This window comes from Ornithorhynchus anatinus, chromosome 1 (assembly GCF_004115215.2).
Source record: "Ornithorhynchus anatinus isolate Pmale09 chromosome 1, mOrnAna1.pri.v4, whole genome shotgun sequence".
NCBI classification, from domain to species: Eukaryota; Metazoa; Chordata; class Mammalia; order Monotremata; family Ornithorhynchidae; genus Ornithorhynchus; species Ornithorhynchus anatinus.
Genome location: NC_041728.1, coordinates 174,201,286 through 174,215,947, shown reverse-complemented (window position 1 = coordinate 174,215,947; position 14,662 = coordinate 174,201,286). Strand labels below are relative to the sequence as shown.

The 14,662-nt window shown below is 41.7% G+C and overlaps 1 non-coding gene across 1 annotated transcript; it reads right to left on the bottom strand.

Annotated features, from left to right (window-relative positions):
- Window positions 1-2,872: 2,872 nt before the first annotated feature.
- On the bottom strand, window positions 2,873-3,010 carry LOC114817647. The gene has a single exon (XR_003765504.1). It is a non-coding gene; the product is annotated as a small nucleolar RNA SNORA7 (small nucleolar RNA).
- Between the last annotated feature and the right edge of the window lie 11,652 nt (window positions 3,011-14,662).

The following is a 14,662-nucleotide window of genomic DNA, read 5'->3' as shown; positions in this document are numbered from 1 at the left end:
AAAGCAGTGGTCTGCACATGAAAACACTTAACAAATACCAACAATACTATTATTAGTAGTAGTAATCACTTGCCCAATACCAAATACCATGCTGTATCTCATTTCTAACCTCAATACTTATGGACATAGGCATATTGTTATGTATTTGTAATAGTATTAGTAATTTTTGAGCACCCACTGAATGCAACCTTACTGTCTCTAGCCTTTCCCCTCTGCAGTGCAAAGTTAATTCTGCTGCCCAAATCATCTTTCTTGAAAATCATTCTACGTACATTTCCCCACTCCTAAAGGAGCTCCAACTGCTGTTCATACATATCAGCATCAAGCACCATCAGCACCAAGACACTCAACCAATCAATCAATCCATAGCATTTATTGAGTGCTGACTGTGCATGGCACTGTACTAAGCACTTGGGAGAGTACAGTATAACAGAGCTGTTAGGCACATTCCCTGCCCACAATGAGTGTACAGTCTAGAAATCGAGAAGTCCGGAAGTCAAGCTTACAATCGAGATGCAGTATGGTTCAGTGGAAAGAACACAGGCTTGTGAGTCAGAGATCATGGTTCTAAACCCCGGTCCACCACTTGTCTGCTGTGTGACTTTGGGTGAGTCACTTAACTTCCCTGGGCCTCAGTTACCTCATCTGTAAAATGGGGATTAAGACTTGGAGCCCCATGTGGAACAAACTGATTATCTTGTATCCTACCCAGGGCTTAGAACAGTGCTTAGCACATAGTAAGCACTTAACCAATACTGTCATTATTAGAGATCTGCTCTGTTCCCTTTCATATTCTTACTTTTCTTCCCCTTGAACCCAGCCTGCACACTTCACTCCTCTACCAGCATACTCAAAGTCACTCACTCTTGCCTCACCTGCTATCAATCCCTTGCTCAAATTCTTTTTCCTGCTTGGGACTCTTTTCTTCTACATATACAAAAGACATATCCTACAGATCAGTACTCTCCCCATCTTCAAAATCCTACTAAAATCATGTCTCTTCCGGGAAGACTTCCCTGACTAAACTCTGATTCTCCCAACCTATTTTCTCTCTCTACTTCCTCACCCACTAAATACAATCCACTAAGCACTTCAGTCCTCACTCCACCCCCACAGCCTTTATATGCATATCCTCATACTTGATTGCTTCCCTTAGCTGTAATTTATTAAAATGTCTGTCTAGCCCACTAGGCTGCAAACTCTTTGAGGGCAGGGACTTGGTCTACCAACCATCTTCTACTCTCCATATTATGATTATTATATATCATGATCATTACTTTCCCGTGGCTCCCTTATGCCACCCCTGTCATAAGGGTTATGGGCCATGGAAGTTAGAAAAATTAAGTTGAAACAAATGACTTAGAAAGAGGAAACTATAAATTTAAAAGCAATGTAGGTGCGGTTAGTCTTGACTCAAAATATCTTAAATTGAGGATTTCCTCTATTAAATGTTTTATACTACTAGTATTATACAGCATGAACTAATGAATTATCACTCGATGCCTCAGTTACCGCATCTGTATAATGGGAATTGAAGCTGTGAGATCCACATGAGACAGGGACTGTGTCCAACCTGATTTGCTTGTATCTACTCCAGTTCTTAATACAGTGCCTGGCACATAGTAAGCGCTTAACAAATATAAATATTATTATTGAGTGATTTTACCCATTCTTAATAGTACCTTTTCATCATCATCATCAGAAGACAGAGCAGCAGAGTATAGTGGATAGACCCCAGGTCTGAGAGTCAGAAAGTCATGGGTTTTAATCCCTCCTCCACCACTTTCCTGAAGTGTGACCTTGGGCAAGTCACTTCACTTCTCTGGGCCTCAGTTCCCTTATCTGTAACATGGAGATTGAGAATGAGTCCCATGTGGGACAACCACTGTGTCCAACATGATGTGGTTCTATCCACCCCAATGTTTAGTGTTGCACCTGGTACATGGTAAGCACTTAATAATAATTATAATATGGTATTTTGTTATTATTAAGTACTTGGGAGAGTACAATGCAACAGATTGGTAGACATATTCCCTGACCACAAACATCTTACAGTCTAGGGGTGGAGGGGGCTGACATTAATAGGAGAAGCAGTGTGGCTTAGTGGAAAGAGCACAGGTTTAGGAGTCAGAGGTCATGGGTTCTAATACTATCTCCACCACTTGTCAGCTGTGTGACTTTAGGCAAATCACTTAACTTCTCTCTACCTCAGTTACTTCATCTGAAAAATGGGGATTAAGACTGAGTTCCATGTGGGACAACCTGAGAACCTTGTATCTACCCCAGCACTTAGAACAGTGCTTAGCACATAGTAAGCACTTAACAAATACCATATTTTTTTATTATTAATATAAATAAATAATTTATGATGTGTAATTTATAGAGATGTACATAAGTGCTCTGGGGAGAATATCAAAATCCCAAAGATCAGAGATCCAAGTGCATAGATGATTCATCTGAGAGTGAAGAACAGCTGCACCTGATAGAGTTCTTCTGCAAGGGTCTGGAATTATTAGTGCAATTATTGCTTACCCATAGGCTGTTTTCTTTCAGGTCTAAGTTATTTAAGTCTCGGCTTTATGGCTTCACATGACTAATAGATTTTCCTATTCTAACCTCTTGCTCTATTTCCATCTCATGAATGCTAATAATTTATTGTTGTTGTCTTATGCTGTAGAGTTGTGTTTGACCCATAGCAACGCCATAGACATATGTCTCCCAGAACACCCCACCTCCAACTGCAATCCTTCTGGTAGTGTATCTATAGACTTTTCGGGGAAAAATACAGAAGCGGTATTCCACACTTCTGCGCCTTTGAGTCTCCGCCCTCAACTCTCTCCCATGCCACTGCTGCCCGGCACAGGGGAGTTTGACTTGTAGCTGATTGCCTTCCACTCGCTAACCACTGCCGAGGCTAGGAATGGAATGGGTAGGCCTCTGCTTGACACTCCCTCTTGTAGTCGAGACTGATAGAGTACTGGCAACTCTCCAGGTGTGACCCTGAGAGGTGTAAGAGTTTATAAAGCCCAAATATTTCCTTCCATCCTTTGTTTTCTAGTTTTGTTCAAGCATTTCTGTCAGGTTCACCTCTGGTTTGAGTTTGTCTTCCACCTTGCTAGTATTAAGAACCAAGGACATGTAAATGGGAAAGAAATTTAGATGTGGTGACTTGGGGGCTGAGGTGTGCTTGAATTAGCATATGCTACAGAGAATACCTCATCTTCATTCATTCACATTTTTTGAGCATTTACTGTGTGCAGAACACTGTACTAAGTGCTTGGGAGAGTACAACAACAAACAGACACATTCCCTTCCCACAGTGAGCTTACAGTCTACCACTATCCTCCCTTGTCTCAGAAATCCATAAACTTGGCATTATCCTCCACTCATTCTTCATTTAATCCATAAATTCAGTCAGCAAACCCTGTTGGTTCTACATTCACAACATCACTGAAATATGCATTTTTCTCTCTGTCTTTTTTTAATAGTATTTGTTAAGCACTCACTTCATTCATTCATTTATTCAGTAAGCACTCACTTCATTCATTTATTCAACAGTATTTATTGAGCGCTTACTATGTGCAGGCACTGTACTAAGTGCTTGGAATGTACAATTTGTTCACAACAGAGAGAGACAATCCCTGCCCAATGACGGGCTCACAGTCTAATCGGGGGAGACAGAGATCAAAGCAAAACAGAACAAAACAAAAACAAGACAACATCATTAAGATAAATAGAATCAAGGAGATATACATCTTATTAACAAAATAAATAGGGTAATAAATAATACATACAAATGAGCACAGTGCTGAGGGGAAGGGAAGGGGGAAGAGCAGAGGGTGGGAGGGGAGGTGGAGCAGAGAGAAAAGGGAGCTCAGTCTGGGAAGGCCTCCTGGAGGAGGTGAGCTCTCAGAAGGGCTTTGAAGAGGGGAAGAGAGTTAGCTTGGCAGATGTGAGGAGGGAGGGCATTCCAGGTCAGTGGTAGGACGTGGGCCAGGGGTCGATGACGGGACAGGTGCAAATGAGGGACCATGAGGAGGTTAGCGGCAAAGGAGCGGAATGTACGGGGTGGGCAGTAGAAAGAGAGAAGGGAGGTGAGGTAGGAGGGGGCAAGGTGATGGAGAGTTTTGAAGCCAAAAGTGAGGAGTTTTTGTTTCATGTGAAGGTTGATAGGCAATCACTGGAGGTTTTTGAGGAGGGGAGTGACAGGTCCAGAGCGTTTCTGTAGGAAGATGATCAGGGCAGTGGAATGAAGAATAGACTGGAGTGGGGAGAGACAGGGGGAAGGGAGATCAGAGAGGAGGCTGACACAATAATCCAATCAGGATATTATGAGACCTTTTACCAGCACGGTAGCAGTTTAGATGGAGAGGACAGGGCAGAAATTGGCGATATTGTGAAGGTGAGACAGGCAGGTGTTGGCACTCACTGTGTGCCAGGCTTATGCTGTACTCTCCCAAGTGCTTAGTACAGTACTCTGTACAGTAAGCACTTCATAAATAAGATTGAATAAATGAATACAAGCTAATCAGGTTGGACTTGGTCCATGGTGTTTGTTTGTTTTTATAGTATTTATTAAATACCTACTATCTGCTGCGCACTGATCTAAATTGCTCAGGTATATATAATGTAATCTGGTTAGACACAGTCCATGTCCCACATAGGGCTCACAGTTGTAATCCCCATTTTTCAGATGAGGTAACTGAGGCACAGAGAATTTCACTGACATGTAAATTCATTCACCAGGAGTCTTGGGGGAACGAGGGTTACATGACAATGTGTCCTGCTGCTGATGTGTGAATCAGTGGCCATTTTCACTTCTATTATAACTGTAAATCAGGGAAGATGAAATATACCCTCAAGGCCTCTTAGACTATAGTGGCTCCTCTTGTTATTTACTTTGTTCTAAGTAGCCTACTATCCTGGGATGAATCAATATTACATATGTTGGAGGAGAAGAGTACCCCATTTGGAATTCTATATTTATCAATCGATGGCATTTATTGAGCACTTACTGTCTGCTGCTCATAAAGTGTGGGCCTGGGAGTCAGAAGGACCTGGGTTCTAATCCCAGTTCTGCCCCTTGTCTTCTGTGTGACCCTGGACAAGTCATTTAACTTTTCTGTGCCTCAGTTACCTCATCTGTAAAATGCAGATTGAGTGTGAGCCCCAAGTGAGATATGTACACTGTTCAATCTGATTTGGTTGTATCTGCCCCAGCACTTAGCACAGTGCCTGGCACATAGCGCTGAATGAACAAATATCATAAAACAAAACAGAGTTGGTAGACAGATTCCCTTACCACAATGAGTTTACAGTCTAGAGGACTAGTTTATAGTCTGTATTGTAATTATTCCACAGGATAGTGAAGAGAATTATCTAGGAGAAAGAGTACTCCTTTTAGCTTGTGAGGCTCAAAGGTCAGGGATCATGACTAATTCCCACCTGTATAGTCTCTTCCAGCACAAAGCCCAGCACAAAGTAACTGGTTAAGTGTACTGCTTAGGAGCTGGGTTCTAATCCATTCTCTGCTACTGGTCTACTCTGGACAAGTCACTTAACTTCTCTGTGCCCCAGTTCTGTCACTGCAAAATGTGGATTCAAAACCTGCTCATCTTTACCCTAAGACTGTGAGCCCTGAATATCTTATATCTACCCCAGCACTTAGTACAATGCTTGGCATATAGTAAGGGCTTCACCAATACAATTATCATCATTATTATTATTGTAATGATTACTGTAATTACTAGAGAAATTGGGAAATAATGATAAAAACAAAAGTAAGCAATTAAGTAATAAAATAGGTAACTGGTAAATACCTGAACATATCAGTGGTAATGTGGTTGATGGAGTTAAAGGTTAGTCAGAGAATGCTCCTTCTAAGAGATGCCTCTCTAGGAAGGTTAATAATAATTATGGTATTTGTTAAGTGCTTACTATGTACAGAGCACTTTTCTAAGTCCTTGGGTAGATACCAGGTAATCAGATTGTCCCATGTGGGGGTCACATTTTTTAATTCCCATTTTTACAAATGAGGTAGCTGAGGCATAGAGAAGTTAAGTGACTTGCCCAAGGTCACACAGCAGAAAAGTGGTGGAGTAAGGATTAGAACCCACGACCTCTGATTCCCAAGCCCGAGCTCTTTCCACTAAGCCATGCTGCTTCTCTAAGAAGCAGCGTGGTTAAGAAGTTGAGGGGAGTCCCTGCTCTTTCCTTTAAACTTTTGCAAGTTCCTCCCTTTGGTCTTTTCATATCCACAATTTATTGTAATGTCTGTTTCCCCCATTAGACTGTAAGTTCCTTACAGGCAGGGATCATGTCTACCAACTGTTTTGCATTGTACTCTCCCAAGTGCTTAGTACTATGCTTTTGATTGACTGTAATCTCCTTATGAGCAGGGTTTGAGTTCTGATAGTCAGTCGGTGGTATTTATTGAGCTCTTTCTGTGTGCAGGCCACTGTCCTAAGCACTTGGGAGAATGCAACAGACATTTCCTGCCCACAGCAAGTTTAAATAAATACCACTGATTGATTGATTGGGAGGAACACGGCTTGGTTGACTTGAACAGAGGAGATTTTCTTGCAGAGGGAAAGGTATGAACAGTAGGTTGGAAAGGGAATGCCATCAGCCTGGGCTTGGGAGTCAGAGGTCATGGGTTCTAATTTTGACACTGCCACGTGTCAGCTCTGTTACCTTGGGCAAGTCACTTAACTTCTCTGTGCCTCAGCTACCTCATCTTTAAAATGGGGATGAAGACTGTGAGCCCTATGTGGGATAACCTGATTATCTTGTATCTACCCCAGCACTTAGAAAAGTGCTTGGCACATAGTAAGCACTTAATAAATACCAACATCATTATTATTATTATTATTATTATTGAGGTACAAGTAGGAGGTTTGCTTGGGAGGAAGAAAGACTTTAAGACACACTGCAGCAGGCTAAGAGGGCAAGTAATTATATAAAAATACTAATAATTGTGGTACCTGTTAAGCTTTTACTATGGGGTAAGCAATAAACGAAGCACAGGGGTAGGTTCAAGATTGTACTCTCCCAACTGCTTAGTACAGTGCTCTGCACTTGGTAAGTACTCAATAAATACAATTGTCTGATGGACACTGTCTCTGTCATGAGGCTCATGGTTTAAGTGCAAGAACAGGCATTCAACTCCATTTTCCAGATAAGGAAACTGAGGTACTGACAACTTAAGTCACTTGTTCAAAGTTATGGAGCAAGGAAGTGAGGGAGCTGGAATTAGAACCCAGGACCTCTGGAACTCAGGTCCAGGCGCTTTGCACTAGATGACACTGCATACGCAACTACACTTTGTGAGCAAATACTTAACTCATGCTGTTGAGTCGCCTCCAAACCATAGCAACACCATAGGCACAGCTCTCCCTGAACGCACCACCTCCATCTGCAATCGGTCTGCTAGTTTATCCACAGAGTTTTTTTGGTAAAAATGCAGAAGTGGTTTACCACTGCCTCCTTCCACACAGTAACTTCGAAACTCTGGCCTTGACTCTCTCCCGTGCCGCTGCTGCCCAGCATGAGTGAGTTTTGACTTGCAACAGATTGCTTCCCACTCACTAGCCACTGGCCAAGCTAGGAATGGGAAGGATATGCCTCTGCTTGATTCTCCCTCCCATAGTCATGACCTCCCATAGTCGTGACTGAATAGTACTGGAAACTCTCCAGGTGTGACCTTGAGAAGGGATTAGCAATACACCGAATTGCAATATGATGTCATGTTCGCCCCTGGTTCTAAGAAGCCATCTCTTCTGCTTTCTTAGAGGAACAAGCCAGCGAGAAAAATGTGGGTGAATTTTCATGTAATTTTGCATAGGAGAATGCAAGGTGTGATGGAAAGGCTCCTCTGGGACTCAGAGGACCCGAGTTCTAATCCCAGCTCCAAAACAGACTTGTGGTGGGACCTTGTGTGACTTGTTATTCATTCGGTAGTATTTATTGAGCTCGTGCTATGTGTACAGCCCTGTACTAACCGCTTGGAATGTACAATTTGGCAACAGATAGAGACAATCCCTGCCCAATGACGGGCTCACAGTTGTGGGAAGCAGCATTCATTCATTCACTTGCATTTATTGAGAATTTACTGTGTTCAGAGCACTCTACTAAGCACGGAAAGAACTATTCTACAACAAATAGATACTATCCTTGCCCATAGTGGGCTCGCAGTATAGAAGGGGGGAGAACACATCAAGGTGGGCTGACGGGGTAGACTATTAGTGGAAATATGCAGATGGCATAGTAGATAGAGCACAGACTTGGGAGTCAGAAGGTCTTGGGTTCTAATCTGCTCCCCCCACTTGTCTTCTCTGTGACCTTGGGCAGGTCACTTCATTTCTCTGAGTCTCAGTTCCTTCATCTGTAAAAGGGGGATGAAGACTGTGAGCTCCATGCAGGACAGGGACTGTGTCCAAACTCAATTTGCTTGTATCCACCCCAGTGTTTAGTACAGTGCCTGGCACATAGTAAGTGCTTAACAAATACTATCATTATTACTATTATTGTCCTTGACCTCAGGTTAAGTGACATTACATCTCTACTCAATTTCCACATCTGTAAAACGCAGACTATGTTTCTCTCTTCCTACATTTCAGGGATGGCTTAAGGACAAAAAGGAATGAAGTGACATGAGAGTTCTTTGGGTGAAAATCGTCATAAAGTCAAGGAATTATACAACCTGTTCTGGAGCAGGTTTTGAAAGCTAGCAAGTGATTATCCTCAGAGTATCTAGAAAATATACTAGATTCTAAGCACGCTGTGGGCAGGGTGTGTGTCTACTGTACTCTCCCAAAGGCTTAGAACAATGCTCTGCCCACATTGAGCAGTCAATAAATACTACTGATTGATCGAATGATCCCAATCAGCTTAGTAGAACAGGTGGGCTCAGACTGACGCTCCCTTGAAATTCTGAAACCAAAGGAAATTTCTCCAGCCCTTCTCTGGCAACCATTTTGATCTTCTGGCTGAAAACTTCCAGAAGCCCAGCAGACTTCTCTGAAAAAAAAAAAAAGGAAAATACTATTTTCTTTCGAGATGATGAAACTGTTATTTTTTCTTTCCCCTCTCCACACTCTTTTTCCTGTCATGTATCTGGTCTCCAATGGCTCTTTCTCAGAAAGATTACCGCATTAGCAAAGTCTCCCAAAGAAATTGATTTGCATGCCCCACTGTCTGAAAATCACTGCTTTATTTTTAAGTCCTTTATCCCTTCTCGCTAATCATATTTTGAAATATAAAACACTCCAGCTGATATGTGTCTATCAGAGGAAATGGAATGCACAGGAAAAACATTTTGTACTCAGATCGTGAGTCAGTAAAAGAAAAGCATTTTTTGCCACTTCAAAGCATTTTGTAGAGAAGTCAATGGGCTCAGGCATTCCCATTGACATTGAATAATGCAGTTAATTATTCATTATAAATTTAAAAAACTCCTTTAGATCCTTTCAGTGCTGATTAATTTAAGTAAATAATTTCCCAGACAAAATACAAATTTTATCTTTAATCCCTACAGATTGGAATAGATCATTCCAAAATGTGACATTTTGCATGACTTGAGAAATATTGATTTCTCAACAAAGAAAATCAGAGCATACTTAGTAGGTATTGGACATAAAAAAAATAAAACTTAAGGAAACTAGACCATGAGGACAGGAATGAAGGCTATCAATCCCAGTGCACTCTCCCACTCTACTAGTCTAGTGCTCTGCACACAGTTAGTACTTGTGGTTAGCGATGATCTCTCTATCACTGAATTGTATTTTCCAAGCACTTAGTACAGTGCTGTGCACACAGTAAGTGCTCACTAAATGTGATTGAATGAATGGTTGATTGATTTAAATGTTGGCTCCTGGACCTAGATTGTAATTTCCTTAAAGGTAGGGATTTAGTATTCCAACCCTATTGTACTCTCCCAACTCCTTATTGTAGCACTTTGCATATAGTAGGTGTTTAAGCTCATTATGGACAGGGAATGTAACTATTTATTATTATATTGTACTCTCCCAAGCTCTTAGTACAGTGTTCTGTACACAGAAAGCACTCAAATGTGATTGAATGAATATTTAATATATGCAATTGATTGATCAATTAAACTAGTACTGCAGGTAGTTACTCTAGGCACTTGACTTTTCCTGTCTCTCTGTTCACTTTTTTTTTAATGGTATTTGTTAAGCATTTACTATGGTCCACGTCACACTCTCTCCATGAGGCTTTCCCTGATTAACCCCTCTTTTCCCCAGCTCGCCATCCATTTTGTGTTCCCTGCCCTTGGATCCTTGACCTTCAGACTTTTTTCTTTCATTGTACTTGTTAAGCGCTTACTACATGTCAGGCACTGTTCTAAGCAGTGGGTGAGATAGAAGGTAAATCAGGATGAGCACATGGAAGTCCATGTCCCACAGGGGGCTCACAGTCTTGATCCCCATTTTACAGATGAGGTAACTGAGGCCCAGTGAAGTGACTTGCCCAAGGTCACACAGCAGACAGTGGCAGAGCCAGGATTAGAACCCAGGTCCTTCTGACTCCCAGATCAGTGCTCTATCCACTAGGCCAACCCCACTTCTCATTCTGCATTCACCCCAACAGGTCTTTTGTATATCTTTTTAAATTTAGTATTCATTACTTCTTTATTCATATTAACATCTGTCTCCCCCTCTAGACTGTAAGCTCATTATGGGCAGGGAGCATGTCTGCTAATTCTGTTCTGTTGTACTCTCCCGAGCAATTAGAACAGGGCTTTGCACATAGTAAGTGCTCAATAAAAGCCTTTGATTGTTTGATTGCCAGGCACTATACTCTATTCATTAGGACTCACTGGCATTGCAAAACTGGGAATAAGTAGAGTCAATTAAAATATCTCAATTCACATTTTCCTCTCCAATTAATAATAATAATAATAATAATAATGGTATTTGTTAAGTGCTTACTATATGCCAAGCACTGTTCTAAGCACTGGGATAGATGCAGAGTAATCAAGTTGTCCCACATGGGGCACAGTCTTAATCCCCATTTTACAGATGAGGCAACTGAGACACAGAGAAGTTAAATGACTTGCCCAAAGTCACACAGCTGACAAGTGGCAGAACCAGGATTAGAAGCCACGAGCTCTGACTCCCAAACCCATGTTCTTTCCACTAAGCCATGCTGCTCCTCTCTAAGCAACTTGAAATAATCAACTGAAAATAATGAATCAACCAGAAATATTAATTGAATCCCCACCATGCAGAATACTGTATTAAGCACCTGGAAGATTAGGCAGGAAACAGTGTAGATGATCCTTGCACTCAAGGAACCTACAATCTCTAACCAGCATCATGTTCCAGCTGATGAAGTTCCCGGCTGGGATAGAGCAGTTGAAACAAAAGATCATCTTCAGGGATTTTTATTTCCTTTAATATCCAGTGCTATGTAAAGCCAATAGTGGATAACGGACTCTTGAATTCTTCTAAGAATGTCCAAAGTTGAATGACTAATTCGGTTAAATTATCTCCTGATTATGCTCGTGATGTTTTGAGCACGGATTTTTTTTCTTCGAATTAACAATGGCACAAAAAAAATCCTCCAAGTGGCAAAATTAATTAGTAGGTATGAAGTTGCAGTGCAATTTGTGAGAAAGTTCAACACTATAATGAAAACTATGGAACTTGTTCACATTTAGCAAGCTGCACAGTGAAGGAAAATGAGAATACATTTGTCATTATATAAGATGGAAGTTAAGACTTTGTCTAAATTATTGCCCCATGCCTCACTAACAGAATACTCTGATTTTAAAATTTCATTCCAAGACAAAGTAATGTTGTCTTTGAACTTAATGTTAATTTTCTGACCCAGAATGACAAAATCACTCCTCAGTGTTGATGAAACTCTGTGGTGGGAGTTCATTATGCTGGGAAATTGAATGAACGTATAATAAGTAAAACAGGATTGCTTTACCACAGATAGAGTGGCTGGCAGAATCTTATAGCGAAGTTAAAATAAGATATACATATCATAGTCCTAGACTTTTATTCTGTTACAGCTTGAGAACAGCTTATCAACATGGAATCTAAAACCAGATGACATCAGTGGTTGTTTTCCTGACCAAAAAAAAAAAAAAAGGGTTTCTGTTGGGCAAAGAGGCAAGTGACTTTCTGAGGATCGGTATTCAAGTGTATATAGATGGCTTTGTGTGGAGAAAGAATGACAGCAACCTACTCCAAACATTTTTGTTAGGACAGCTGAAATTGGTGAAGGTGATGCAGTCAGCAGAAACATTTTAAGGATGCAGGCAAAAACAACCCCTCAGACAAGTTGCTTTTTCAACTGAAAACCAGGCATCATTTGCAGAGGATAGACTTGCCTGATGCGCTGTTTTTGGTTGAGCAAAAGCTTTGTAAGGCACAAGAGACAAGGAGGCATAAGAGGAAAAGCATCGATGCTGCAAACATCAAACATAACTACATGCCAAGGGTCAACCCTTTCAGACGGACATTTTGTCTGGGCCTGTGGGTCTCACATTGGCCTGCTCAGACAAAGATACAAATACTTAGACACACTGTAAGCTCTTTGTGGGAAGGGAATGTGTCTGTTTATTGCTGTATTGTACTCTCCCAAGTGCTTAGTACAGTGTTCTGCAAACAGTAAGCGCTCAGTAAATATGATTGAATGATTATATACATATATATTTGCATATGTGCACATTCAGAAATCCATGTGAGTACCTGAATAAGCAAGATGGCATAGTGGATAGAGCACAGGCCTGGGAGTCAGAAGGTCATAGGTTCTAGCCCAGGCTCCACCACTTGTCTGCTGTGTGACCATGGGCAAGTCACTTTAGTTCTCTGTGCCACAGTTACCTCATCTGTAAAACAGGGATTGAAACTCTGAGCCCCACATGGGACAGGGATCGTGTCCAACCCGATTTGCTTTAGAGAAGCAGTGTGGCTTAGTGGAAAGAGCCCAGGCTTGGGAATCAGAGGTTGTGGGTTCTAATCCTGGCTCTGCCACTTGTCTGTGTGACTTTGGGTGAGTCACTTCACTTCTCTGGGCCTCAGTGACCTCATCTGTAAAATGGGGATTAAGACTGTCAGCCCTACGTGGGACAACCTGATTACCCTGCATCTACCCCAGCGCTTAGAACAGTGCTTTGCACATAGTAAGTGCTTAAATACCATTATCATTAATAATCATGATAATGGCATTTGCTGTTTACTATGTTCCAGGACCTGTATTAAGTGCTGGCTGGGATGGATGTAAGAAAATTGGGTCGGCCACAGTTCCGGTCCCACATGGGGCTCATAGTCTTAATCCCCATTTTACAGATGAGGTTATTGAAGCACAGAGAAGTTAGCTTGCCAGAAGTCACACAACAGACAAGTGGTGGAGCAGGAATTAGAACCCAGGCCCTTTTATTAATAATAGTAATTATTATAATAATAATGTTGGTATTTGTTAAGCGCTTACTACATGCACAGCACTGTTCTAAGCACTGGGGGAGATACAGGGCAATCAGATTGTCCCTCGTGAGGCTCACAGTTAATCCCCATTTTGCAGATGAGGTCATTGAGGCTCAGAGAAGTGAACATCCTCTATCCACTAAGCCAAGCTACTTCTCCAAGCTGCTTCCTATTGTTTGTGGAGCACTGGGTTGAGTACCATGGAGTTAATAAAGAAATCCCCTGGTAGAATAAGCTCCTCCCACCGACCTCATGGACGAGTGGAGAGAGAACAACCTAGGAAGTCAGAAGGTCATGAGTTCTAATTCCTCCTCTGCAATTTGCTTTGTGGACTTGGGCAAGTCACTTCACTTCTCTGTGCCTCAGTTACCTCATCTGTAAAAAGGGGATTAAGACTGCAAGCTCTATGTGGGACAGGGACTGTATCTAACCCGATTTGCTCGTATCCACCCCAGCGCTTAGTACAATATCTGGTATATAGTAAGAGCTTAACAGAAACCATAATTATCAATATTATCATCATCCTAGCCTGTCTTGGAATGACAAGGTGGGAAGGACAGAGGAAGCAGACATATTTCACCTTCGACAAAGGCTGAAGGCTGAAAAGGCCTCAGTTATGGTAGTCACTGTGTCTGCTGGTGGGACCCCTGAATTCTAATGCACAAGGACACAAACTCTTCTCCTCTAGCCACATGGTTATTGCTTTCATTGTTTTAAATCTATATTCATTTTTTTCCTTGTTTTTTGTTCAAGTTTTATAGTTCCGTCTTTCCTCATTTGTCAGAGCCAGTCTCCTATTTCCCCTTCATTTTTCCATTGTGATTACCTTGAAAGATAATGACGGCATGCAATTCACAACCAAATACTCTTGACAAATCACATAATAATAAAATGTTCGTATTTTTTAGGCTCTTAATATGTGCAGAGCACTCTTCTAAGCACTGGGGTAGATACAGGGTAGTCAGGTTGTCCCATGTGAGGCTCACAGTTAATCCCCATTTTACAGATGAGGTAAGTGAGGCACAGAGAAGTTAAGTGACTTGCCCACAGTCACACAATTGACAAGTGGCAGAGCCGGGATTCGAACCCATGACCTCTGACTCCCAAGCCCAGGCTCTTTCCACTGAGCCACACTGTTTCTCCACTAAGAGGCCTTCTCTGACTAAGCCCTCATTTTCCAGGACTCATTCATTCATTCATTCATT